Source organism: Podarcis vaucheri (assembly GCF_965113315.1).
Source record: "Podarcis vaucheri genome assembly, chromosome: W".
NCBI classification, from domain to species: Eukaryota; Metazoa; Chordata; class Lepidosauria; order Squamata; family Lacertidae; genus Podarcis; species Podarcis vaucheri.
Genome location: NC_138757.1, coordinates 38,731,344 through 38,758,396, shown reverse-complemented (window position 1 = coordinate 38,758,396; position 27,053 = coordinate 38,731,344).

The following is a 27,053-nucleotide window of genomic DNA, read 5'->3' as shown; positions in this document are numbered from 1 at the left end:
CAAGGGGGGAGCTTAGGGGGACACCCCAGGAAGAAGGGTCCAGAGGGGGCTCAGAGAGCAGCAGTTGGAAATCGGGGCCAGCATCACCAACAGAACGCAGTGGAGAGGAAGGGCGCCAGGTACCGAGCTCTGGCAGCTCGCAGCAGGAGGGAGGGCATGAGTCAGGAGTGGCCACACCTCCATCGGGGAGCGAGGAAACGGTCAGGCGGAAAGTGGAAGGTTGGGCGCGTGCGCCAAGTTCAAATACACAGGAAGGTGGCGCAGTAAGCAGCCCGGAAAGGGAGCCAGGTCCTAAAGCCCGACGCAAGGAGACAGAAGGGTCCGGGGGGTCAGCGTCAGAAGCGTCCCGGAAGGAAGAGACCACGGGGGGCAGAGGGACCCAGAGAAGAACGGTCAGGCGGAAAAGGTGGAGTAAGGCTAGGGTATTTAGCTGGTGTACAGGGGGCGGAGACTCAGACGGAGCTTCGCCGGTCTAACCCAAAAGACGTAGAGCTGCACGCAGCAGCTTGAGAATGGAAACTGTAACTGAATAAAGACTTTTACAGAGTGACCGCTGGCTAGCGTGATCCTCTGTGAGCTAGGATCTGGAAGCAGCTCTGACAACGCCCCTGGGCACCTACGAATACAGAGTTCAACGCAACCGAGCGGAACTACTCTCAAATCGACAAGGAGGGTTTGGCAATCAGGAAGGGAGTAAAAAAATTCCATGATTTCTTGTACGGGCGGCCCTTTACCGTGGTGACTGACCATAAGCCGTTGCTTGGCTTGTTTGCCCCCGAAAAGCAGACCCCCCAAGTGCTGTCTCCTCGTGTCCTCAGGTGGTCAATTTTCCTTGCCAGCTACCAGTATGCACTGATTTACCGCCCTGGGAAGGCCATGGGCCATGCGGACGCCCTCAGCAGGCTACCACTACCGGAAACAGGCCCCGACCCAGCACCTGCACAAGAGGTTATGAGCCTGGAGCTGCTTCCTGACCGCCCCATTCAGGCACAAGAAGTTGCACACCATTCCAAGAAAGGTAGGGTCATTTTCCGGGTCCTGGACTGGGTGTGGAGGGGATGGCCCAGCAGCAGCCCCAGGCCAGAATTTGCCGGCTACACAACCCACAAACATGAACTGTCGGCCCACAAGGGGTGCCTGTTATGGGGAAGCAGGGCAGCGACACTGGCACAGCTTCAGATTGGCTGCAGGAAGTTCCTGCAGCCAATCCAGAGCCTTGCTGTCTGCACGCTGAGGTAAACCTGGTGCGGCCATGGATGGAGAGGGTGGGTGGCAGGCGGGCAGCAGGACATACGCATACATAGATTAAACTGGATATATGATTGTTTAACATGACTGAGAATCGATCAGCCAGGGACTGAAGACTTTGAGAGTTTACGATCAGAATGTGGAAAATATGAAAACAACAAGAGGGAAGAAATATAACTATCTGAGATGAGTTCTTCAGAGGTCCAGAATATGGGAAGTCCATGTGAAATTTAATAATTAACAATTCAGATTGTAATTTGGTTGTTTTTTTAATTTAATTTTAATTTTTGAATTGGATTATGATTTGATTTGTTATAAATTGGAGGTTCTTAATGGAAAATTAATAAAAATAAATTTAAAAATAAATAAATTCAGTGATTTGGATGTTTGGAGTCACTAAGGCCATTGGTATGAAATTTTCCACTCCCCTTTCTAGCAGGGAAGAGGAAGAATCCGGTGACATTTACCAGTCTTTTGGGGCCTGTTAAAGACATTCCTCTTTCAACAAGCCTTTTAGGTTGAGATTTTTTATCCCAGTTAGTATCTCATAGAATCATAGAATCATAGAGTTGGAAGAGACCACAAGGGCCATCGAGTCCAACCCCCTGCCAAGCAGGAAACACCATCAGAGCACTCCTGACATATAGTTGTCAAGCCTCTGCTTAAAGACCTCCAAAGAAGGAGACTCCACCACACATGAGTCATGAGTCAGGATTGGCCACACCTCCATCGGGGAGCGAGGAAACGGTCAAGAGGAAGGTTGAAGGTTGAAGGCTGGGCGCGCGCGCCAAGTTCAAATGCACAGGAAGGCGGCACAGTAAGCAGCCCGGATAGGGAGCCAGGTCCTAAAGCCCGCCGCAAGGAGGGAGAAGAGTCCGGGGGGTCAGCGTCAGAAGAGTCCAGGAAGGAAGAGACCACGGGGGGCAGAGGGACCCAGAGGAGGAAGGAAAGACGGAAGAGGTGGAGTAAGGCTAGAGTATTAAGTTGGTGTACAGGAGGCGGAGACTCAGACGGAGCTTCGCCGGTCTAGGTTCTAAGACGTAGAGCTGCACGCTGCGGCTTGAAAATGGAGACTGTAACTCAATAAAGACTTTTGTACAGTACTGCCGGCTAGCGTGGTCCTCTGTGAGCTGGGACCGGGAAGCAGCCCTGACACATACTCACATACTGTCAGAGCTGCTTCCAGATCCTAGCTCACAGAGGATCACACTAGCCAGCGATCACTTTGTAAAAGTCTTTATTGAGTTACAGTTTCCATTCTCAAGCTGCTGCGTGCAACTCTACGTCTTATGGGTTAGACCGGCGAAGCTCCGTCTGAGTCTCCGCCCCTTGTACACCAGCTTAATACCCTAGCCTTACTCCACCTTTTCCGCCTGACAGTTCTTCTCTGGGTCCCTCTGCCCTCGCCTCTGCTCCTGAACCCCTGACATCCATCCCCCCCTCGAAGCCCCCCCTTCCCCCCTCCCCTCCTTCCGGTGCGGGAGCTGGGTGCTGCAGTGTCATGGGGACGAATGTCGGATACAGTTCGCTTCCCGTGGCGGGCCTCCAACTGAAGGCTTCCGGTTCTTCCTCCCTGCTCTCATCGACAACGGTCACCTCTGCCTCCATCTCTGTGCCTCCGTGCTCGAACCCAAAATCCTCCCCGTACATGTCCACGTCCGTCTCCGCCTCAGTCGTTCCCGGGTCCGTCGCCCGACCTGGAACCTCCAGCCACTTCCTGCGCCACTGTTCCTCTGGTCTATCGTCCCACCAATACGAGGGTTCTGAGGCAGATCCCGTGGTCGACCCCTCCGGGGAACGTGTGTCCATTGTCGGTTCCTCATCCGAGTCGAACCCCCGGAACGTGCTGGCTGAAAGCGTCGGTGTGAAAAGCCAATCGTCGAAAAAGTCTGCTGGCATGGGCTTGTGTGGGAAGAGGGCATGAAACTCGTCTTTGAGCAGAGGTTCCTCCAAAGCGTAGCCCGGCACCCAGCTGTTGGCACTGGCCGGGGTGCCCTCTCTGGCGAGAAGGTATTCTACTCCCTCTTCCCCCCATCTCGAGTCCAAAATCTCTGTGACTTCGTTGATGGGCTCCTCCTGTGGCACTCCCCCTTGCTCGGTTCTCTCTCGGAGCGGACTCGGCGCCGTTCCTTGTTCCTGAAATCTGTGAGGTGTCTTGTAGGGAGTGAGCACCGATCTGTGGAACACCGGATGCATCCTGGAGCCCTCCGGAAGCGCCAGCCTGAAAGCCACCGGGTTGACCTGCTCTTTGACTTGGTAGGGTCCCAGTTGTTTATGCCCTAGTTTCTTCTTCGCTAACGACCTGGCCGGCACTGCGTGGGCTGCCAACCATACCCAGTCGCCCACATGGATCTCTTCGCCAACCCTCCTGTGTCTGTCCGCTTCTACCTTGTATGCGTGCTTAGCCAGCTCCAGGTGCCGCCGAAGCTGATCGTGGACCTCCTGCAACTCTGACGCGAACGCGTCTGCTGTCTGCGGCTCCCCCCCATGCTGTCCAGTCCCGGGAAGGTTCTGGGGTGCCTTCCGTTGTTGGCGAAGAACGGCGTGACCCCCGTGGACACGTGCTTCGTGTTGTTGTAGGCGAACTCGGCGAGAGGCAGGTAATCCACCCACGTCGCGGGCTGCTGGTTCGCATAACATCTCAGGTACTGCTGCATGATGGCATTGACCCGCTCCGCTTGTCCGTTGGTCTGTGGGTGTCCAGCCGAAGCCAGGTTGATCTTGACGTTCAGGAAGCTCATCAGCTTCTGCCAGAAGTTCGAGATGAACTGCCGCCCCCGGTCGGACAGAATAGACCGCGGCAGACCGTGAACCTTGAACACGTGATCTATGAACAGTTTGGCGGTTTGTTCCGCCGTGGCCACCTTCGCACACGGAATGAAATGTGCCATCTTGGAGAACAAGTCCACCACCACTAGCACAGCCGTCTTGCCCCTCGAGCTGGGCAGATCTGTGACAAAGTCCAAGGCCACTCTCTCCCATGGTTCGAACGGAGTTTGCAGCGGTTCCAGCAGTCCGGCCGGCGGTCTGTGCACTGGTTTGGCCCTCTGGCAGGTGTCGCACCTCGCCACGTAGTCCGCGACTTCCCCTCGCATTCTGGGCCACCAGAAGTCTCTGGCGACTAATTCCACCGTCTTCTCCTTGCCAAAGTGCCCGGCAGTGGGCGCGTCGTGCAGCTGCTGCAGTACCTTGGCGCGAAGTTCGTCTCCCGGCACGTAGATGGCCCCTTTACGGATGAGTAATCCATCTCGCACCTGGAACTCGTCGGTCGCTGCCGTGCCCCTGTGCACCTCTGCCATCTTTGCTTTCACGAAGGAGTCATCCTGCAACGCTCGTCGCACCGCATCCAGGTCAACCGTTGCCGAAGCGCACGCCCACACTGCCGGTGCGAAGATGTGCATGGCAGCCGCTGGCGTCGCCTCCTCCAGATACTGTGGTTTACGGGATAGGGCATCCGCCATGACGTTGGTGTCTCCCGGGACATACTCTATTCGGAAGTCGAAGTTCGCAAAGAACTCAGCCCAACGTATCTGCCTCTGGTTCAGGAACTGCGCCGTGCGCCAGTGCTCCAGATTCTTGTGGTCCGTGCAGACCTGCACCGTGTGCTTGGCGCCGATCAGGAAGTGCCTCCATGCTTTGAACGCTGCATGAATGGCAAGCAACTCCCTGTCCCAGATGGTGTAGTTCTGTTCAGACTTGCTGAGCTTCCTGGAGTAAGCCCCCTGCGGGTCTCGCTGCAGCAGGACTGCTCCCACGGCTCTGTCAGAAGTGTCTGTCTCCACCCTCATCGGCCTGCTGGGGTTGACATGCAGTAGCTGCTCTTCCGACGCGAAGAGACGCTTGAGTGCCTGAAAGGACTGCTCCGCCTGGTCCGTCCAGATGAACTTCTTTTTCTTGGGGCTGAGCGTGTCCGTGATGGCCGCTGTTTGCATAGCAAATCCCTTGATAAACTTGCGATAGAAGTTCGCAAAGCCGACAAACCGCTGGACCTCCTTCCGGCTGCGCGGGCTTTTCCAATCCAACACTGCGCGAACCTTGGCGGTGTCCATGGCGAGCCCCTTGTCAGACAACTTGTAGCCCAGGAAATCCACCTCCGTCACGTCGAACTGGCACTTTTCCAACTTGGCGTACAGCCTATGCTGCTGTAGCCTGCTCAGCACTTCCTTGACGTGTCTGTCATGCTCCTGCTGCGATTCCGAAAAGATCAGGATGTCATCCAAGAAGCAGACGCATGTCTTGTAGAGGAGCCCCGCTAACACGTGATGCATGAAAGCTTGAAAACAGTGGGAGCCATTTTGCAGTCCAAAAGGCATAACTCTATATTCATAGGTGCCTAGGGGCGTGAACATGGCTGTCTTCCACTCATCTCCTTCCCTCATGCGAATGAGGTTGTACGCCCCTCGCAGGTCCAACTTGGTGAACACGCCGCCCTTGCGTACCGTTGCGAGGAGGTCGTCGATTCGGGGCATGGGGAAGTCCGATGGCTTGGTCACACTGTTCAAGGTGCGAAAGTCCACCACAAGCCTTTTTTGGGGCGTGTCCTTCTTCTTAACAAAGAATACAGGACTGCCCCCCGCTGCCTTGGACTCTCGGATGAAACCGCGCTCCAAATTATGATCTATGAACTCCTTGAGTTCCTGTAGTTCTTCCTCAGACATGGAATACAGCTTCCCCTTGGGCAGCGCCGCCCCTGGCAGCAGGTCAATTTTGCAGTCATATGGTCTGTGGGGGGGTAGCCTGTCCGCCTCCTTCTCGCAGAAAACCTCCAAAAATTCTGCGTACTTGTGGGGAACTGCTTGCAGCGTGCCTAGCTGCAGCTGTGACTCCTCTTCCTCTCCTTCCTGCCGGGGCAAGATGCAGTGTTCAGCACAATAGGAAGAGCCGAAGGTCAGCTGCCTCTGGTACCAAGCCAGCGTCGGGCTGTGCTTGTCCAGCCAACTCATGCCCAATACAATAGGCGTGTCCGATAGTTGAGTGACGTTGAAGCTGATGACTTCCCTGTGATTCCCAAGTCGCATCACCATGGGTGGCGTTTGCTTCACCACTTGCCCTCCGAGCAACTCCCTGCCATCCACCGTGACAACCTGCAGGGGCAGCGTGGCAGGCAGCAACTGTATAGCGTGCCGGTCGACAAAGTCTTGCCCTATAAAGTCCGCATTGCTTCCTGAGTCAATGGTGATTGGCACGTCCATGGTGATTCCATTGGGCAGCTGGAGCGATGCGGTGAGCCTCACTACTGGTTTGGGCGGGAGGGGGTCCATGGGCTGCAAAATCTCTGGGGACTGCTTCACTGACACGTCTGGCTGTGCCCCAGTGCTTCCTTCTCCAGCCAGACTCCGTCGTTTCCCTGCTGTGGTTCCCCTTGCTGCGTTGTTGCAGTTACCATTGCTGAGGCTGCAGTGTGCTTGTGGAGCCGCTGGGGACACTCTTTCGCCATATGCTGGGGATTCTCGCAGATGTAACACTTCCTGTTCCCTCTAGGAGGCTTCGCTTTCACTGCTCCCGGTGCTAGGGCTCTGGTTGCTGACTGAGCCCTTGCAGCTCCAACCTCCATAGGTTCCGCTCCTCCTCCTGGCGGAGGCGTGGATTGCGCACGCGCTGCTTCTCTGGGAAGGAAGGAGTAGCTCCTGGCTGGTTCGCGCCCTCCACGCCCTTCGTCCCTGCTCCACGGACGTTCTTCCAGCCGCACTCCCACCGCCAGCGTCCTCTGAACGATCTCCTGCGTGGTCCGGGGTCTCTCCCCCCTTGCAATTTCATCTTTAACCGCGCTGTTCAATCCTTCCCAAAACAGGTCTCTGACTGGAGCCGAATCTCTGTCCCATTCCAGGGCACTGACCAAAGCGAAAAAGCGGGCATGGTACTGCCTTACGCTGGCCCTCCCTTGCTTCAGTCCATGTACCTCCTTCCGAGCAAGATCCACATCTATGCTTGATAAAAAGCACCCATCCATCGCTTTAATAAAGGCATCCGCATTTCGGAGCGCCGGATCCTTATCCCTCCACAAATTGCGCAGCCATGCTTTAGCATCTCCATGCAAATGGGACATGATGAATCCCACCTTCTCTTGCTCATCTCTAAAATCTTTGTCCAGCAGTTGCAGTGCACACATTACATCTGCTCTAAAGTTGGGGTACTGTTGCAAATTCCCATCGAAGTGAGAGACCAGCCCGCCTGTTCGTCTCCCCAACCCAATCCCCTCCGGTTTGGGTGTCAGTTGCCCTTACTTCGTAAGCATTTCCAACCTGACCTGGAGATCCCTGTAGGCGGCAGCTGCGTCCTCCTCTCTCTTCCTGGATGCAAGTGCCTCGGCATTCAGTCGTGTCACTGCTTCTCTGAGTTCCGCTATCTGCTGTTCGGCCGTCATATTGTCTGCCGTTCGTGAGCTCGCGAGTAGGCACCTGCTTTCTCTCCTCTCCGCGAGGCCGTAGATGCCCACAATTGGGGACGGAGCTTACTGTCAGAGCTGCTTCCAGATCCTAGCTCACAGAGGATCACGCTAGCCAGCGATCACTTTGTAAAAGTCTTTATTGAGTTACAGTTTCCATTCTCAAGCTGCTGCGTGCAACTCTACGTCTTATGGGTTAGACCGGCGAAGCTCCGTCTGAGTCTCCGCCCCTTGTACACCAGCTTAATACCCTAGCCTTAATCCACCTTTTCCGCCTGACAGTTCTTCTCTGGGTCCCTCTGCCCCCCGTGGTCTCTTCCTTCCGGGACGCTTCTGACGCTGACCCCCCGGACCCTTCTGTCTCCTTGCGGCGGGCTTTAGGACCTGGCTCCCTTTCCGGGCTGCTTACTGTGCCGCCTTCCTGTGCATTTGAACTTGGCGCGCGCGCGCAGCCTTCAACCTTCCTCTTGACCGTTTCTTCGCTCCCTGATGGAGGTGTGGCCACTCCTGACTCATGCCCTCCCTCCTGCTGCGAGCTGCCAGAGCTCGATACCTGGCGCCCTTCCTCTCCACTGCGTTCTGTTGGTGATGCTGGTCCCGATTTCCAACTGCTGCCCTCTGAGCCCCCTCTGGACCCTTCTTCCTGGGGTGTCCCCCTAGGCTCCCCCCTTGCTCTGGCCACTGGCGCTCCTTTCTGTGAATCTTCTGATTCACTGGAAAGACTCGGAGATCTCGGGTCGTCGTCATCACTCATCTTTTCTTCTGCCTCCTCCCCCTCGCTCTCTGTTTCCTCCCTTGCCCTCGCCTCTGCTCCTGAACCCCTGACACATACGCTTCCCAGTCTCCGGATGCTGGGTTGAACGGCGAGAAGCTGCTGTCGGTTGCCATTCTGAGTTCCTTGGGTCCCAGAGCTGAAGCCTGGCTACACGGTGCGAGGCAGCGGTGCGGAAGGTGGCGGTGCTGCAGTGCTGTGTGTGGTGGTCAGCTCAGCAGGATCCCACCTTCGTCGCCAGTGAAATATACTCAGAGTGGATTTCATGCTCTTTATTCAGCTCATAGTGGTGAGGAGGGAATGAAAATCCCCTCAAAGTATCTGCTTTATATACATTATTTACACAATTGGCTGCACGTGATTGGCTAATTCCGGAATTCTCCTGTAGACCAATCAGGTTGTGGATTCATAGGATCATAGAGTTGGAAGAAACCACAAGGGCCATCGAGTCCAACCCTCTGCCAAGCAGGAAACACCATCAGAGCACTCCTGACATATGGTTGTCAAGCCTCTGCTTAAAGACCTCCAAAGAAGGAGACTCCACCACACTCCTGGGCAGCAAATTCCACTGTCAAACAGCTCTTACTGTCAGGAAGTTCTTCCTAATGTTTAGGTGGAATCTTCTTTCTTGTATTTTGGATCCATTGCTCCGTGTCCGCTTCTCTGGAGCAGCAGAAAACAACCTTTCTCCCTCCTCTATGTGACATCCTTTTATATATTTGAACATGGCTATCATATCACCCCTTAACCTCCTCTTCTCCAGGCTAAACATGCCCAGCTCCCTTAGTCGTTCCTCATAAGGCATCGTTTCCAGGCCTTTGACCATTTTGGTTGCCCTCCTCTGGACACGTTCCAGTTTGTCAGTGTCCTTCTTGAACTGTGGTGCCCAGAACTGGACACAGTACTCCAGGTGAGGTCTAACCAGAGCAGAATACAGTGGCACTATTAGTTCCCTTGATCCTAGATGCTATAATTAATTAATGTTATAATGAATGTTTTAGAATGTTGAACTATTTTTATTGTTGTTAGCCGCCCTGAGCCCGGCTTCGGCTGGGGAGGGCGGGATATAAATAAAATTTATTATTATTATTATTTATTATTATACTCCTATTGATGCAGCCCAGAATTGCATTGGCTTTTTTAGCTGCCGCGTCACACTGTTGGCTCATGTCAAGTTTGTGGTCAACCAAGACTCCTAGATCCCTTTCACATGTACTGCTCTCAAGCCAGGTGTCACCCATCTTGTATTTGTGCCTCTCATTTTTTTTGCCCAAGTGCAATACTTTACATTTCTCCCTGTTAAAGTTCATCTTGTTTGTTTTGACCCAGTTCTCTAATTTCTCCCTGCTTCGTTTGACTAATCAAGTCTTCTCATGGAGAGGGCTTTTTGTTTCATATCTGATCTGAACAAGAGGCGAGATGAATTAAAACATTACAGTCTAGATTCCACAGCTAGTATGTGCATGCACCATGTCATGTCATCAATGATAAAGTAGGGGGGGGGGCTGACCTGCCCCTCAAATTTTATTCAAGTTGGCAACCCTGGCTACAGCCTTTCCTCCAATACACTTGTTCCCCCCGTTAGAGGTGGGTCTGAGACCCTAAAAATAAAATCTGAACAAAATGGATGAAGCAGCGAGAACAGGTGTCCCAAGTAGGCACAACCAGTTTTGGCAAAGCATAATCTTATAGTGGGGCTAATGGTTTAAAAGATGAACATACAGAGCTTTAAAAGCATTATTTTTTAAAAAAAGTGAACAGCCCATCTTAAGTAAGGGGAAAGGGTAAGGCCAGCAATTGAACCAAACTTTAATTTTCTGGTATTTTTAGCAGTCATTCAAATTACAAAACTAGGATTCTGCAACAACAGCACATGCCACAGTTTTGGAATCCATTGTCGGTTCTTAGAATATAGGAAGCATATCAGAACCATTAGTCCATCTAGATCAAAATTGCCAACACTTACTGGCAGAAGCTTTTCAGGCAAAAATCATTACCAGTCCTACCAAGAGATGCTGGGGATTGAATCTGGGGTCTTTTGCTTGCAGAAGTAGTGAGCTGCAACACTTCCCCCTCTTTTACATGTGTCTTCAGATCCTCACTATGGTAGGTATCTAAATCCTTCCCCCGCTCTTAAAATAAACAACTTATTAATATTGAACAAAACTATTAAACTGGCAGTTTTCTTTCTTTCTTTCTATATGCCCCCCCCCCATTTTGCATGCAAATTTTGCTGCGTTCTTCCCTCCGATGTCACTCCAGTGCCTGGTGACCCCAGCACATGCACTTTTCCACCCACCCACCCCACTAGCAAATTGTCCTTTATTTGCTGTTCTAAATATGGCAACCCTAACCTAAACTTAAGCTGGCTAGGTTATATAGCAGCCATAAAGATGTCCATACTCCCCCAATTCCTGTTCTTGTTTCAGACCTTACCTGTACTTATCCCCCTTTCCCAACTGTCTCACTGGCATCACTTACTTAACAATTCTATTTTTGGAAGGAGAAGCAGAGTGACATGTCAAGACTTTATATTGTCCCAAGACCAATGGAGGTCTCAGGGCCCCAGGTCTTAGGCAATTAAAGCAAATGGTGCACACAAGCCTTGCCTTTTCTTAAAACTTCCTGTGCACACACCACAAAAATAAAGAATCAATTTTTACAACTAACTCCAAAGAAGCAATTAAATATACGTGATGTTAATAGGAATATCAGCTTCCTAACAATTATAAATCTATTTAACACTGGGTTATCTCCATAATGTACACTCAGGATCACTTAAAACAACGCTTTGCAGATTAATTTTTAATTCTAACTTTTTCTAGCATGGTGTTTGGAAGAGAGAAAAACAGTGATGTTTGAACTCTAAATAAAACGTTCTTTCCCCTGTTAATATTTATTTACATTTTTTTATTTCATAGATTAATTTTAGGCCATTTAAGAACAAAAGAACTGCTAAGTGCTAAAAGTTCCCACAATACAGTACCATTTCACAGTACCATATACATAAAAAAGGTAAAGGACCCCTGACAGTTAAGTCCAGTCACAGACGACTCTGGGGTTGTGGAACTCATCTCGCTTTATAGGCCGAGGGAGCCGGTGTTTGTATGCTGTCAGGGAACTGACATCGGAGCAGAGTGGAGAGGCTAGGCTCCCAGATTCTGCAGGAGAGGGAACTAGTAAGGGAAGAGAGAGAACGTCCTCTGGGGAAAGAAGTCCAGGTGACACCAGGAAGAAGGGAGAGGCAGAGAGCACTTCGGAGGGGAGGCTCCGAGACTCTTCCAGTGAAGTCAGTGAGGAGAGTGTGTAGCACCCTGCTTGTGGTTAACGCTTAGCTGGAATGAAATATTCAACGCAGCAACAGAGAAATTAAAATAATAATTTATTTGTCAGACAAATAAATAAGAGGCACAGTGGTATATGGTTACCAAGCTCTGGCCTGGCCTCCTGCCATTATGGCCAGCACTTATATTCCCTTAATCCAGCCCCCTTTGCTCCTCCTGTGGCTGCCTCTGTTCAATCAGCCTGGTTGGATTTCCTATTGGCTGATTGCTATAATTAATTCTAAAAGATACACCCATATCCTTCTGTCCTTATATGGAACACAAAGAGCTATATATTGTTACATCTATAAATGACAAATAAGTAGTAATATATCTTACATGTGTCTCTTGCCTTCCTTGCTGTCAGGGAACTGACATCAGAGGAAAGGGAGGTGGTAGGGCTCCCAGAGACTGGGAGAGAGTCAGCAGCTAAAGCAGGGACAAGGAGGGGGAGCGAGGGGTCTCTGGAGGAGGATCTCAGTAATGCTGAGAGAGACGCAGCAGCCCAGGCAGGAAACAGCAGGGGAGAGAAAGGGGTGAGAGACACTTCCAGCGAAAATAGCGGGGAGGTGTCAGAAGCAACTGCAGGGAGACCCATGCTTCGCCGGAAGCTGCCACGTCGTGAGTCCAGGAGACGCGTTTCCGTTAAGGAACTTCTTTGCTGGAAGCGCTTCCGCAGGCAGCCACTGTCAGACTCTACTAGTGACTAGAGCAGACATGTCTGAGGAGCTCTGTCACACACAGAGGTTTGTGGGGCCGCACAAACTCTGAAGGGGCACAATTTTAAGCACAAGCAGCTAATCATCCCCTGACAGCAGTCTGACAGTCTCTGTACGCTGCCTGTGCAGGAGAAAGCATCATGAGCAACCCAGCCGGAACCGGAGAGGCAGGGGTTGGAGCTGGTCCAAGCTTGGAAGAAAGGTATCAAGCTCTGGAGGTCCAACTTGCGCTGCAGACGGCGAGGCTCGAGGAGAGAAGGGCTCAGGATGCTGACAAAAAGGGGAGAACCACTCAGTTCCCCAGAAAGGTACCAGGATTGGTGCAGAAGTTTGGGGGGGACCCCAAGGATTACCATGCCTTTAGGACTGAGATGCAATATGCTCTGAATGTGCAGTTTGATGAGTTCCCTGATGAGGAATCGCGAGTTGCTTTCGTAATTGGGCATCTTGAGAAGGGGGCGCGGGACTGGGTTCGACCCCTGATGGCAACGCACAACGATATCCTAAAGGACACTATGAAATTCTTTCGTGCAATGGATATCATGTTTTCCAGCGATATTGAGGAAGGGGTGGTGCGCAGACAGCTAATGGCTTGCAAGCAGGGAAGCAGATCTGTCCGTGAGTACTGGACTGAATTTACCATGCTGATTCACAGATTGGGGTGGGATTTATCGGCAGCACCCATTCAGATGCTATTTGAAGAAGGTCTTTCTTCAGCTGTGAAAGACGAGCTGGCCAGGAGCCCCAGGGCGGTGTCTATGGATCAGCTGACCAAATCTGCGCTGACCATTGGAGCGCGCCAGGAGGCAAGAGCCTTGGAGAGGCGGGAAGGGAGAGGGGAACGTTGGAAGGAGTTACGCATTCCAGACATTCCTGAGCCAGCTTTCCCGCCGGCAGAGCCGATGGAAATCGGAACAGCCCGCGCGCGCGCAGTTTCAAAGCCCAGTGAGGGGGCGAAGAAGGAGGGAAAGGGAGCCCGGAAATGCTATCTCTGCCAACAGCCAGGCCACTTTGCCAGAGTCTGCCCCCAGAGGAAGGAATGGCAAGGGATGGTGGGAGCTGTTGAGGGGGGAGAGCAGGGAGAAACGGAGCAGGTAAAAGCCAACGCCTGGTTGCCACCGTCAGGGCACTGCAGCCAGGCCAAAGAGCAGTGAAAGTGCCCGTGCCAGAAGCTCCTCGACCTGCTATAGTGATTGAAGTGTCGCTAGAGCTGCAAAATGGACACCCCCTAAAATAAAGGCGCTGTTGGACTCAGGCAGCTCCTGCAATTTTATGAGCAAGGAGTTTGCTGCTGAACACCAGATACAGACTATCCCTTTAAGCAACCCCCTGCAGGTGACCACGATCGATGGCAGGGAACTGTTGGGAGGAGGAGTCAGCTTGCAGACCGTCCCAATGATAATGAGGGTGGCAAGGCACACAGAACTGATAGCGTTTAATGTGGCCACCTTGGGAGGCGCTCCCATTATTTTGGGAATGAGCTGGCTAGCCCTACATGATCCGCTGGTGGGCTGGCATCAAAGAGTGGTTTCCTTCGGTTCCGCACATTGCTTAGAACACTGCAGGGGGGAAAAGGGGTCAGCAGGGGCCCAAGCCACCCTGGCAGGGACTGAAGTAATGGAGAAGGGGAAGGTGCCACCACAGTATGCTGATCTCAGCGACGTGTTCAGCGAGAAGGAAGCTGACCAACTACCCCCGCATAGGCCCTTTGATTGCCAGATCAATTTACTCCCTGGAGCACAGCTTCCTGTAGGCAAGTTGTATGCCATGTCAGACAGGGAAATGCAGGAGTTGCGAGCGTTCATTGACAAGAACCTGAAGAGAGGCTTCATCAGAGAGTCCAAGGCAGCGGGGGGTAGCCCAGTGTTTTTTGTGGATAAAAAAAACACGGACAAGCCTAGGCTGGTATGTGACTTTCGGCGCCTAAATGCAGTGACAGAGCCGGCGGCTTTTCCTATGCCCAGGATTGATGATATTTTGACCAGGGTGCGAAAAGGAAAGATTTTTACAAAGCTGGACCTAAGGGGGGCGTACAACCTGATACGTATAAGGAAAGGGGATGAATGGAAGACCACCATGTTCACCCCTTTGGGGGCATTTGAATACCTCGTTATGCCTTTTGGATTACAAACAGGCTCCGCGTGTTTTCAAGCCTTCATGAACCACGTACTGGGGCCTTTGCTCTACAAGAATTGCGTGGCCTTCTTAGATGACGTGTTGGTGTATTCGGAGAATGAGGAGCAACATGTGAGAGACGTCAGAGAAGTGTTGAGCAGGCTGCAAGCCAACAGACTGTGGGTGAAACTGGAGAAGTGTCAGTTTCATACCAAGGAGGTGGAATTCCTGGGGTACCGCTTGTCAGACAAGGGGTTGGCCATGGACCCCGGCAAGGTTCAAGCGGTGCTGGAATGGAAAACACCCAAGACCAAGAAGGATGTGCAGAGGTTCCTAGGGTTTGGAAACTTTTATCGTAAGTTCATCCGAAACGTCGCCCACCTGACGGCGCCCATCACGGACTGTCTCAGCAGCAAAAAGAAGTTTGTTTGGACGGGGGAGGCGGAGCGAGCGTTTGAGGAACTGAAAAGGGCCTTCGCCTCTGATGAACAACTTCTACATGTGGATTTACAAAAAAAGCTGAGGGTCGAAACAGACGCTTCTGACAGAGCCATAGGGGCGGTGCTTCTTCTGCAGCCGGGGAAGGAGGGGTCAGAGTGGCGACCGTGTGCCTTCTTTTCGCGAAAGCTGAACAAATCTGAGAGGAACTACACGGTGTACGACCGGGAACTTCTTGCGATTCATGAGGCCTTCCGGAGATGGAGGCACCTGCTAATTGGTGCACAACATAAGGTGCAAGTGTGCACGGACCATAAGAATCTAGAGTATTGGAGAACTGCGCGAGTGCTCAACCAACGGCAGTTGAGATGGGCCCAGGAGTTCTCCAAATTTAACTTTGAGATTTGTTACGTACCAGGCCCGGAGAACGTTAGGGCGGACGCTCTCTCACGCAAACCTGAATATTTGGAGGGAGAGGGTGCACCCGAAGAGACCCATGTCATTCCCGAGGACCGCTGGGTGTGTGGGGCGGCATTGGTGGGGCAAAGGGAACTGGTAGAGGGAACGGTGCAGGATGAATACGCCCAGGACAAACTCAGGGGTCTCAGGAGGGAGGGAGACAAACCCGGGGGTTTTGAGGAGAGAAATGGGGCATTGTACTACAAGGGAGCGTTATACATACCTGAAGGGGAATTGAGGGAAAAGGTACTCAAGCAACTGCACGATAGCCCCACAGCAGGGCATTTTGGGCAACACAAAACCATGTGGCTGGTTACCAGGGAATTCTGGTGGCCCAAGGTCAGGGAAGATGTGCGGGAATATGTGAGAGGGTGTGACCGATGCCAACGAGCCAAGGGGGAGAGGCGGGCACCGGCAGGTTTATTAGAACCACTACCCACGCCGGAAAGGCCATGGGAGGCAGTGGCAATAGATTTCATGACTGATCTGCCCAGGTCCAAAGGGAAAACAGCCATTATGGTTGTGGTAGACCTGTTAACCAAGATGGCCCACTTTATAGCCTGCTCACATGCGGTCACAGCGGAAGAAACCGCTAAATTGTTTGTGGAAAATGTGTTTAGGCTGCATGGCGCCCCCTTGAGGGTGGTTTCTGACCGAGGGAAACAATTTACTTCCAGGTTCTGGAGGAAGCTCATGAGCTTATTGCATGTAGAGGTGAATTTCTCTACTGCCCGTCATCCAGAAACCAACGGGCAGGCGGAAAGAGCTAATGGTGTCCTCCAGCAATATTTGAGGTGTTATGTGAATGACAGAGAGAATGATTGGGTGGAGAAGCTGGCGTTGGCAGAATTTGCCTACAACAATGCAGAGAACATGTCCACGGGGATGAGCCCTTTTTTGGCTAATCACGGGTGTCATCCCCGAGCCTTCCCAGGGGGGGAAGGGGAGAACTGGAGCGTTCCAGCCGCAGAACAGTTCGTTGAAGAAATGGAAGCGATCCATCGCCAGCTCCAACTTAATTTAAACAGGGCGAAGGAGGAATATAAGAGGCAGGCAGACAAAACCAGAAGGGAAGGGGAAAGCATTAGGGTGGGGGACCAGGTGTGGCTGTCCACCCAAGGGTTACCATTTAAAGGAGGTTGTAAGAAGTTAAGACCCAAAAGACTGGGCCCATTTGAAATCACGCAACAGGTCAACCCAGTGGCTTTCAGACTCCGGTTACCGAACCACATGAAGTTGCACCCAGTGTTCCACAGATCGTTGCTGTCACCGTATATAGGGGACAGAGAGGGGAGGGTCAATAGGGGACCAGCTATGGAGGAAAAAGAACACAGCTACCATGTAGCGGAGATTCTCGATTCCAGGTGGAAGGGAGAGCAAGTAGAGTATTTGGTAATGTGGGAAGGGGAGCCGGAGTCGGAAAACACCTGGGTCAGGGCAGAGGATGTAGATGACGAGGTTTTGATTGAAACTTTTCATCAGAGATTCCCTCGTAAACCCCAGCCAGTGGCGAGGTTCCGGAGGGAATACTTCGCCACCACCGACGAAGAAGAAGAGTTGGAGGGGTTCTCTGATTCCGAGGTGGAGGAGGATTCAGCGAGTCGGAACGAAGACCGATGGAGGGAAATGTTCGAGACGTCTGAAGATGAAGAGGATTCTTTTCGGGGTTTCAGCTCCTCACCGCCCAGAGGAGAGAGTAGGGGCGGGGGAGAAGGGGGCCCTGGAGGGGAGGTGGATGTCAGGGAACTGACATCAGAGGAAAGGGAGGTGGTAGGGCTCCCAGAGACTGGGAGAGAGTCAGCAGCTAAAGCAGGGACAAGGAGGGGGAGCGAGGGGTCTCTGGAGGAGGATCTCAGTAATGCTGAGAGAGACGCAGCAGCCCAGGCAGGAAACAGCAGGGGAGAGAAAGGGGTGAGAGACACTTCCAGCGAAAATAGCGGGGAGGTGTCAGAAGCAACTGCAGGGAGACCCATGCTTCGCCGGAAGCTGCCACGTCGTGAGTCCAGGAGACGCGTTTCCGTTAAGGAACTTCTTTGCTGGAAGCGCTTCCGCAGGCAGCCACTGTCAGACTCTACTAGTGACTAGAGCAGACATGTCTGAGGAGCTCTGTCACACACAGAGGTTTGTGGGGCCGCACAAACTCTGAAGGGGCACAATTTTAAGCACAAGCAGCTAATCATCCCCTGACACTTGCCCTCCAAAACAAATGATTAATCTTAAATTTTTATCTTAAACATATGTCAAGGATCTTGAGTTTCACATCAACATTGAAAGATCTCCTTCATTTGAAGGTTTCTAAACAAATGTCTGACAACTAATATGAAATCTAGCATTTCTTAAATCCTTTGCATAATTACATTTAAGACAATATATTTAATACATAACATAGATAGCTTTTTAGAAGGATAAACTTCCTCAAAGTAAAAAGGAAGAAACAGTTTACAGTCTCAAAATAAAATAGGAGAGAGAAAAAGCCTCTTCCCCTTTTTACACTCCCCCCCCCTTCTCTAGCCAGCCATGTGCTCTTGGCCTTTTGTCCTGTGGCTCAAGTTTAACGGTTTTATTATGTTTGGTCTCTGCCCTTTTTATCTTCTGTAACATGTAGGGTCAGTGTCCTCACTCTCAGTCTGTAATTCCAGCTTTTACGACTTTGAGAATTGTTTTCTGCTATCAATCAAAGGGGCCCTTGTCTAGGAGGATAAACATTACCAAGGTTGTAAACTGCTGGTCTTCTGCCTGGCTTGAAACTTTTGAAAATCTAAGCCCATTTAATTTAGGAACCTGATCAAGATATAAGCCAATATATGCCTTGATTAAAAATGCAGTCTATATTCAGATGCCACATTCCCCCCTTTCAAGCTCAAGGACCTTGCTACCAAGCGTCCTTGATAGCTTGATCTTCATCATATTCCTGAGTTAAAGCTCTGTATAGGGCCATGATATGAGGTAGAGTTTCATTCGAAATTATCTTGCTAATTGTACTTCTAAAACATGAAATGATACATGGCATCATACATAAAACCATCACTACTACTGTCAAGAAAAACAAGCAAGACAATAGTATCCCTTTTAGGTCCTGTGACATTAGGTAATCAATTGGTGAGCCATCCCATATCCCATCCTTCCCATGTTTGTACTGGGACATGTGCTATACTCTCCTTCTTTGTGGCCAACACACGGATTGCCTCACCATTATCTGAAATGTTAAAGCAACAGGCATTCCCTGTCAAGTTCAAGACTCCACATAGGCCTCCCTGCTTGGCAAGTACATAATCCATTCCCATTTACAGCTGCAAAAAGGCGGCTCTACTTTCATCCAGCTGTTATGCAATAAGTCTCAAACCCTGGGCCGTTACATTGGTTACAAGTTCCACTACTGCTTGCAATCGAATTATTCTGTTTAGATTATAAATAGGATCCCGTGCCCCTTGTATGGGCTCACCAGGATTCCAGGAGGCAGGATCATAATAGGCTATAATGCGCTCTGGTGGCCAATCATCAGTACCGCTCCAACTTTGGGTACTTCCTCCTGCTATATGAGAAATATCAGCGTTTCTTCATGTTCGCTTAGCTGAACTAGTGGGCATAATCCACATTGGTGGTAATACCCATCCCAGGAAACAAGTCCCACTCCATTTGGAAGGGAGTTTCTTGTATGCCCATTCTCCACATATCCACCACAACCATCGGGTCTGAGGGTTTTGGTATGTGGAGTGCATAAGGCGAAATATCAAAAGGGGTAGAGAGTTCACAGTGCAGTATGTTAGATTGCCTTTTTCTGTCACAGTTATGTTCCATACCACTTTCCATGCATGAATAAAAGGAGGTGCACAGGGCAAGGCATTCCGAGTTCGATAGGTAGTACCGTGTGCCCAGGTATTCTTAATATTATCCCAAGTATAGCGACAATGAGAAGAGCCTATCATGGTAGAATCAGCTGCACCTGATGATTTATGTACACAGAATTCCCCTTGTACAGGTATAACTCGTAATGGTTTAGTTGAGTTCCATCCGGGGAAATTCTGTACTTCTGTTTGGTGTGGCATTTCGCTTACCATACCAATGGCATTTAATGGTATTGGTAATAAGGGCATACCTCCCTCTGAATCATCTGGCCCAAGAGAGCAAACAAGGCAATTGGTCCTATTTGCAACATTGGCTACCATTTCAGCTAAACCTACCCACATATTGTGGTCATGGCGGAATCCATATTTAGCAAATTTAGTCAGATTCAAGGACCCTTCCCCTTCCCAAGGGATCAGGATTAATAATAAAATCATGTTGATGTCTAGCATATGCATTCCTTTCACAAAAGATTACCTTATTGTGATAGCATAAAACTATTAGTCCCAATATAATTCCCCCAGTGACAGAAATGGGGAACCACCAAGACCAAAACATATATCCCGAGGATCCCCAATGTGTAATATCTCTGATAATTGTTCCACAAGGGGGCAGTCAATCAATTGTATAAGAGAATCTTCCCGCTCACAGTCGCTGGTTCAGATGCTCCTCAAGCTTCAGGCGTGCGCAGGTCAGCCAGCTTCCAGTGTTGTGGCTGCAGCAGGCCGGTCGTCTAATGTTGCCCGTGACCTAGCCCGTTCCCCGTAGGGCTAGATACAGGGGTTTTTGGAGAGAGTCAGTTTTAAAGGATTAGAAGGGTCACCTTTGCACGTCCAACTGCCTTCGGACTTCTTCAAACGGGAGTGATGAATCCAGGGGGGTCACCTCAGCTACCTTCACCGCTGTTGGAGTAGAGAGCAAGACGGTGTAAGGCCCACGCCACTTAGGTGCAAGTGGATCTCGTTTCCACTCTTTCACCCATATGCTATGCCAGCCTGGAACTGATGAATCGGCACGGCAATGCTGCACGGCGTGCGCTTGAGGGCCCACCTGTTAAGATAAAAAAACAAACAAACAAACACGGGAGAGAGACAAAAACACGGGAGAGAGATTGCACTTGTCCCTGTGTCGCATGGTCTCCTATTTGTTTGAGGTCAGTTGGAATATCCTGAACAAAGGAGGGCGGCCTCCCATACAGGAGCTCAAAAGGTGACAACTTAAGTCTTTTTGTGGGTGTGCACCAAACACGAAACAGTGTTATGGGTAACACGTCTACCCTCCTGAGACTTTAGACATATTAGTGGGCTTCTGGCATGCCCTGCAGATACCTTGCACAAGCGTCTGGCGGTAGGTGGTAAGCCTGGCCAGGTGAATTGCATTGTTTGGATCCCAATTAGGATCTTCCAAGGGAAAGTTGTCCTGGAGATGACGGTCAATATTATAAATATTTCCCACTCTGGCCTGCTCACGCAAATATATCTATGCCTTTTCAATTATGTCTCTCCTTTCCTCAGTGGTGAAGAGAGTATTCAGGAGCTGGCGACAATCTGTCCAAGTAGGACTATGAGTATTTACTATTGAAGTCACCAAGTCCATCATAGCCTGAGGTTTTTCTGCGAAAGATAGGGTGTTTTCCAATTCATCAGATCCGTAGTTGTGAATGGAATGTACTGGAGGATCGAAGTTCGAGGTGGCCGTGGTCCGGGTTGCCCATTAACCAGCACAGGCTCCTCAAGTGCATCAAATACTCTTCTAAGAGGGGCTACTACGTGACCTTTCTCTTCGCTTTGCTCTAGGGGCCTCAAATCATAGGGGATGGTATCTGTCCCAAGGCGTTCTTTTAGCAGCTTTATACGCCTGGCTGTATTACTTGCTGACCGATAAAGGTCTCCCTGTAACTTCTGTAATAATTCTCTAGGACTTGGATGTACAGGGGTTTGGGGTGGGCAATTAGTTGTTCCACTAAAGGAGACTGTAGATGGAGTTCTACTGGGACTCACAGGTGGAATAACCACTTCAGCTTGGGCTTCATTATAGGACTCCAATGCCTCCTGAAGATATTTATCATAATCTATCAAGGAATCAAGTTCTGTGACTCCACCCCCATTATTCATTCCACTTTCTTGCCTTGGGGTTACAACTGGTGGAGGGTTTGAATTAGGCTCCCTTTGATGTGGAGCATAGGGTGGAGGTGGAAGCACCTCTTCCTCTGGTCCCTCAAAAAATGGGTTTGAGTTTATTTGGCAAGATTCCTTTCCTAGCTTTGGCTTTTACAGCCAATAATTTGCATCGTTGGACTTTGCATTCCCTTATCCATGGAGGATTTTTTATTTAATGTGCTCAGCCAGGAATCTATATATGAAAATTGTTCTGGGCACCCTCCAGTTTCTTTGGCGATGTTAGGCCAAAGTTTGCTTACTAAATTTATATCAAAGGTTCCTTGAGATGGCCATCCAGTATTTTGTTTTGGCCATTCTAGTTCACATAACGTTCTCAGGCGCTCTGGCGTCATTTTGACTCCATATGCCCCTGAGAAGGCTTTCTTAAAATTATTTAACATACATTTAAGAGGTGTATTTCCCCCCTTTGAACCCCCAACTCCCATTGTATGGCCCTGTGAAGTATCCACTCAGTCACTCACACACACACCTTACTGGGAAACGAAGTAGTACTCACTCCACACTTAGGTCAGCTACACATTGTACTTTCTCACACATGCAATGCGCCAGATACTTCAACCATACTCTACCTCCCAATCTTCCCTTTTCCCTACACCAGATCACCATCTGATGTACCCAGCCACCTAGCGTACTCAGTTCCCCTTTACTGAGACGCAGAAGTTTGATCAGGACTTCTCTTCCTCCCAATTAATTGGAGGGCCAAAACCCCTTAGTGCACTTACCCTTAGCTGGTTCCCTGTTTATTTCTCTGGTCCCCCCCGGTCCGTCGCCGTCAGTGGGCAGGGTATCAGACAGACGAGACTGCTGCGTTCCCCTGGAAAAAAATTTTCCAGTGCGCGCTGGGTAGGCAATCAGTTGTCCTCTCTCTTGTACCCCGTCCAGTAAGGCGAAGGGGCTGCGTTCCAGCAGACCACTTATCCGAGTCGCAGGCACCATAAAATGTAGCACCCTGCTTGTGGTTAACGCTTAGCTGGAATGAAATATTCAACGCAGCAACAGAGAAATTAAAATAATAATTTATTTGTCAGACAAATAAATAAGAGGCACAGTGGTATATGGTTACCAAGCTCTGGCCTGGCCTCCTGCCATTATGGCCAGCACTTATATTCCCTTAATCCAGCCCCCTTTGCTCCTCCTGTGGCTGCCTCTGTTCAATCAGCCTGGTTGGATTTCCTATTGGCTGATTGCTATAATTAATTCTAAAAGATACACCCATATCCTTCTGTCCTTATATGGAACACAAAGAGCTATATATTGTTACATCTATAAATGACAAATAAGTAGTAATATATCTTACATGTGTCTCTTGCCTTCCTTGCCCTCCAAAACAAATGATTAATCTTAAATTTTTATCTTAAACATATGTCAAGGATCTTGAGTTTCACATCAACATTGAAAGATCTCCTTCATTTGAAGGTTTCTAAACAAATGTCTGACAACTAATATGAAATCTAGCATTTCTTAAATCCTTTGCATAATTACATTTAAGACAATATATTTAATACATAACATAGATAGCTTTTTAGAAGGATAAACTTCCTCAAAGTAAAAAGGAAGAAACAGTTTACAGCCTCAAAATAAAATAGGAGAGAGAAAAAGCCTCTTCCCCTTTTTACACTCCCCCCCCCTTCTCTAGCCAGCCATGTGCTCTTGGCCTTTTGTCCTGTGGCTCAAGTTTAACGGTTTTATTATGTTTGGTCTCTGCCCTTTTTATCTTCTGTAACATGTAGGGTCAGTGTCCTCACTCTCAGTCTGTAATTCCAGCTTTTACGACTTTGAGAATTGTTTTCTGCTATCAATCAAAGGGGCCCTTGTCTAGGAGGATAAACATTACCAAGGTTGTAAACTGCTGGTCTTCTGCCTGGCTTGAAACTTTTGAAAATCTAAGCCCATTTAATTTAGGAACCTGATCAAGATATAAGCCAATATATGCCTTGATTAAAAATGCAGTCTATATTCAGATGCCACAAGTGGAGGACCACCGCTTGGCACGCCCACTCTGCGCAGAAGGCTTCCGCACAGAGAGGCGAGGTGAAGGTTGTTCGTTAAGGAATTCTTATGCTGGAGGAAATTTAGGAGACACCCACTGACGGATTCTGCCAGCGACTGAGCAGCAGCGCAAAAGGGCTGCTCAGCCAGGGAAAGACGCAACCACCCCAAGCAGTTGGGAACGGCTAGAGTTTTACACACAAGCAACCCCAATTCCCATGATATATACAGACAGTTTTTCCGGGTCATGTGGCCAGCATGACTAAGTCACTTCTGGCAAAACCAGAGCAACTCATGGAAACGCTGTTTACCTTCCCACCGGAGCAGTACCTATTTATCTACTTGCACTTTTTGGAGTGCTTTCGAATTCACACTGATAAATTTCACCATGGTATTGGACCATAAAGTTTTGTTTTTGTCTGGCACCAAGCGTGACTTAGGTGGGGCAAGTGAAGGAAAAGCCATCAAAATTTAGAGGGAAAAGGTGGAGTAAGGCTAGGATATTAAGTTGGTGTACAGGAGGCGGGGACCCAGACAGAGCTTCGCCGATCTAACCATAAGACGTAGAGTTGCGCGCAGCAGCTTGAGAATGGGAACTGTAACTCAATAAAGACTTTTACTAAATGATTGCTGGCTAGCGTGATCCTCTGTGAGCTAGGATCGGGGAGCAACTCTGACAGTAAGCTCTGTCTCCTAAATTGTGGGCATCTACGGCCTCACGGAGAGGAGAGAAAGCGGGTGCCTACTAGCGAGCTCACGAACGGCAGACAACATGACGGCTGAACAGCAGATAGCGGAACTCAGAGAAGCAGTGACACGACTGAATGCCGAGGCACTTGCTGTTGAAATCAAACCTTTATTAGGCATTGTACAAATAAAACCATAAAAGAGAAAATAACATGTAAGTGACTTGAAATATATATAAAAAGGCAGCGGTTGGCTACATACATATATATATATATATATATATACATATACATATAGAGTCAGTGGTTTTCCTTGTTAACCTGCTCCTTGGAAGGCTGCTACCAAAAACTCAGCTACCCCCGCCGTTACCCTTTGGTCAAGGTCGGATAGGCAGAATCCCACACATTCACCTTGCTGGGGTTCCAGGCCACCCAAAAGAGGGGACAGCACGCGTTGACGGAGGCACTTGCACCCAGGAAGAGAGAGGAGGACGCAGCTGCCGCCTACAGGGATCTCCAGGTCAGGTTGGAAGTGCTTACGAAGCAAGGGGAACTGACACCCAGACGGGAGGGGATTGGATTGGGAAGAAGAACAGGCGGTCTGGTCTCTCACTTCGATGGGAATCTGCAACAGTACCCCAACTTTAGAGCAGATGTAAAGTGTGCACTGCAACTGCTGAACAAAGACTTTAGAGATGAGCAAGAGAAAGTGGGGTTCATCATGTCCCATTTGCATGGAGATGCTAAAGCATGGCTGCGCAATTTGTGGAGGGATAAGGATCCGGCGCTCCAAAATGCGGATGCCTTTATTAAAGCGATGGACGGGTGTTTTTTATCAAGCATTGACGTGGATCTTGCTCGGCAGCAGATACATGGACTGAAGCAAGGGAGGGCCAGCGTAAGGCAGTACCATGCCCGCTTTTTCGCTTTGGTCAGTGCCCTGGAATGGGACAGAGATTCGGCTCCTGTAAGAGACCTGTTTTGGGAAGGATTGAACAGTGCGGTTAAAGATGAAATTGCGAGGGGGGAGAGACCCCGGACCACGCAGGAGATCGTTCAGAGGGCGCTGGCGGTGGGGGTGCGGCTGGAAGAACGTCCGTGGAGCAGGGACGAAGGGCGTGGAGGGCGCGAACCAGCCAGGGGCTCCTCCTTCCTTCCCAGAGAAGCAGCGCGTGCGCAATCCACGCCTCCGCCAGGAGGAGGAGCGGAACCTATGGAGGTTGGAGGTGCAAGGGCTCAGTCAGCAGCCAGAGCCCTAGCACCGGGAGCAGTGAAAGCGAAGCCTCCTAGAGGGAACAGGAAGTGTTATATCTGCGATGATCCACAGCATATGGCGAAAGAGTGTCCCCGGAGGCTCCACAAGCACACTGCAGCCTCAGCAATGGCAACTGCAGCAACGCAGCAAGGAGAACCACAGCAGGGAAACGACGCAGTCTGGCTGGAGGAAGAGGCACTGGGGCCCAGCCAGACGTGTCAGTGAAGCAGTCCCCAGAGATTTTACAGCCCATGGACCCCCTCCCGCCCAAGCCAGTAGTGAGGCTCACCGCATCGCTCCAGCTGCCCAATGGAATCACCATGGACGTGCCAATTACCATCGACTCAGGCAGCAATGCGGACTTTATAGGGCAGGACTTTGTCGACCGGCACGCCATACAGTTGCTGCCTGCCACGCTGCCCCTGCAGGTTGTCACGGTGGATGGCAGGGAGCTGCTAGGGGGGCAAGTGGTGAAGCAGACGCCACCAATGGTGATGCGACTTGGGAATCACAGGGAAATCATCAGCTTCAACGTCACTCAACTATCGGACACGCCCATTGTATTGGGCATGAGTTGGCTGGACAAGCACAGCCCGACGCTGGCTTGGTACCAGAGGCAGCTGACCTTCGGCTCTTCCTTTTGTGCTGAACACTGCATCGTGCCCCGGCAGGAAGGAGAGGAAGAGGAGTCACAGCTGCAGCTAGGCACGCTGCAAGCGGTTCCCCACAAGTACGCAGAATTTTTGGAGGTTTTCTGCGAGAAGGAGGCAGACAGGCTACCCCCCCACAGACCATATGACTGCACAATTGACCTGCTGCCGGGGGCGGCGCTGCCCAAAGGGAAGCTGTATTCCATGTCTGAGGACGAACTGCAGGAACTCAAAGAGTTCATAGATCATAATTTGGAGCGCGGTTTCATCCGAGAGTCCAAGGCAGCGGGGGGCAGTCCTGTATTCTTTGTTAAGAAGCGGGACACGCCCCCAAAAAGGCTGGTCGTGGACTATCGCATCTTAAACAGTGTGACCAAGCCATCGGACTTCCCCATGCCCCGAATCGACGACCTCCTCGCAAAGGTACGGAAGGGCAGCGTGTTCACCAAGTTGGACCTGCGAGGGGTGACATCCTTTTATATATTTGAACATGGCTATCATATCACCCCTTAACCTCCTCTTCTCCAGGCTAAACATGCCCAGCTCCCTTAGTCGTTCCTCATAAGGCATCGTTTCCAGGCCTTTGACCATTTTGGTTGCCCTCCTCTGGACACGTTCCAGTTTGTCAGTGTCCTTCTTGAACTGTGGTGCCCAGAACTGGACACAGTACTCCAGGTGAGGTCTGACCAGAGCAGAATACAGTGGCACTATTAGTTCCCTTGATCCTAGATGCTATACTCCTATTGATGCAGCCCAGAATTGCATTGGCTTTTTTAGCTGCCGCGTCACACTGTTGGCTCATGTCAAGTTTGTGGTCAACCAAGACTCCTAGATCCCTTTCACATGTACTGCTCTCAAGCCAGGTGTCACCCATCTTGTATTTGTGCCTCTCATTTTTTTTGCCCAAGTGCAATACTTTACATTTCTCCCTGTTAAAGTTCATCTTGTTTGTTTTGGCCCAGTTCTCTAATTTCTCCCTGCTTCGTTTGAC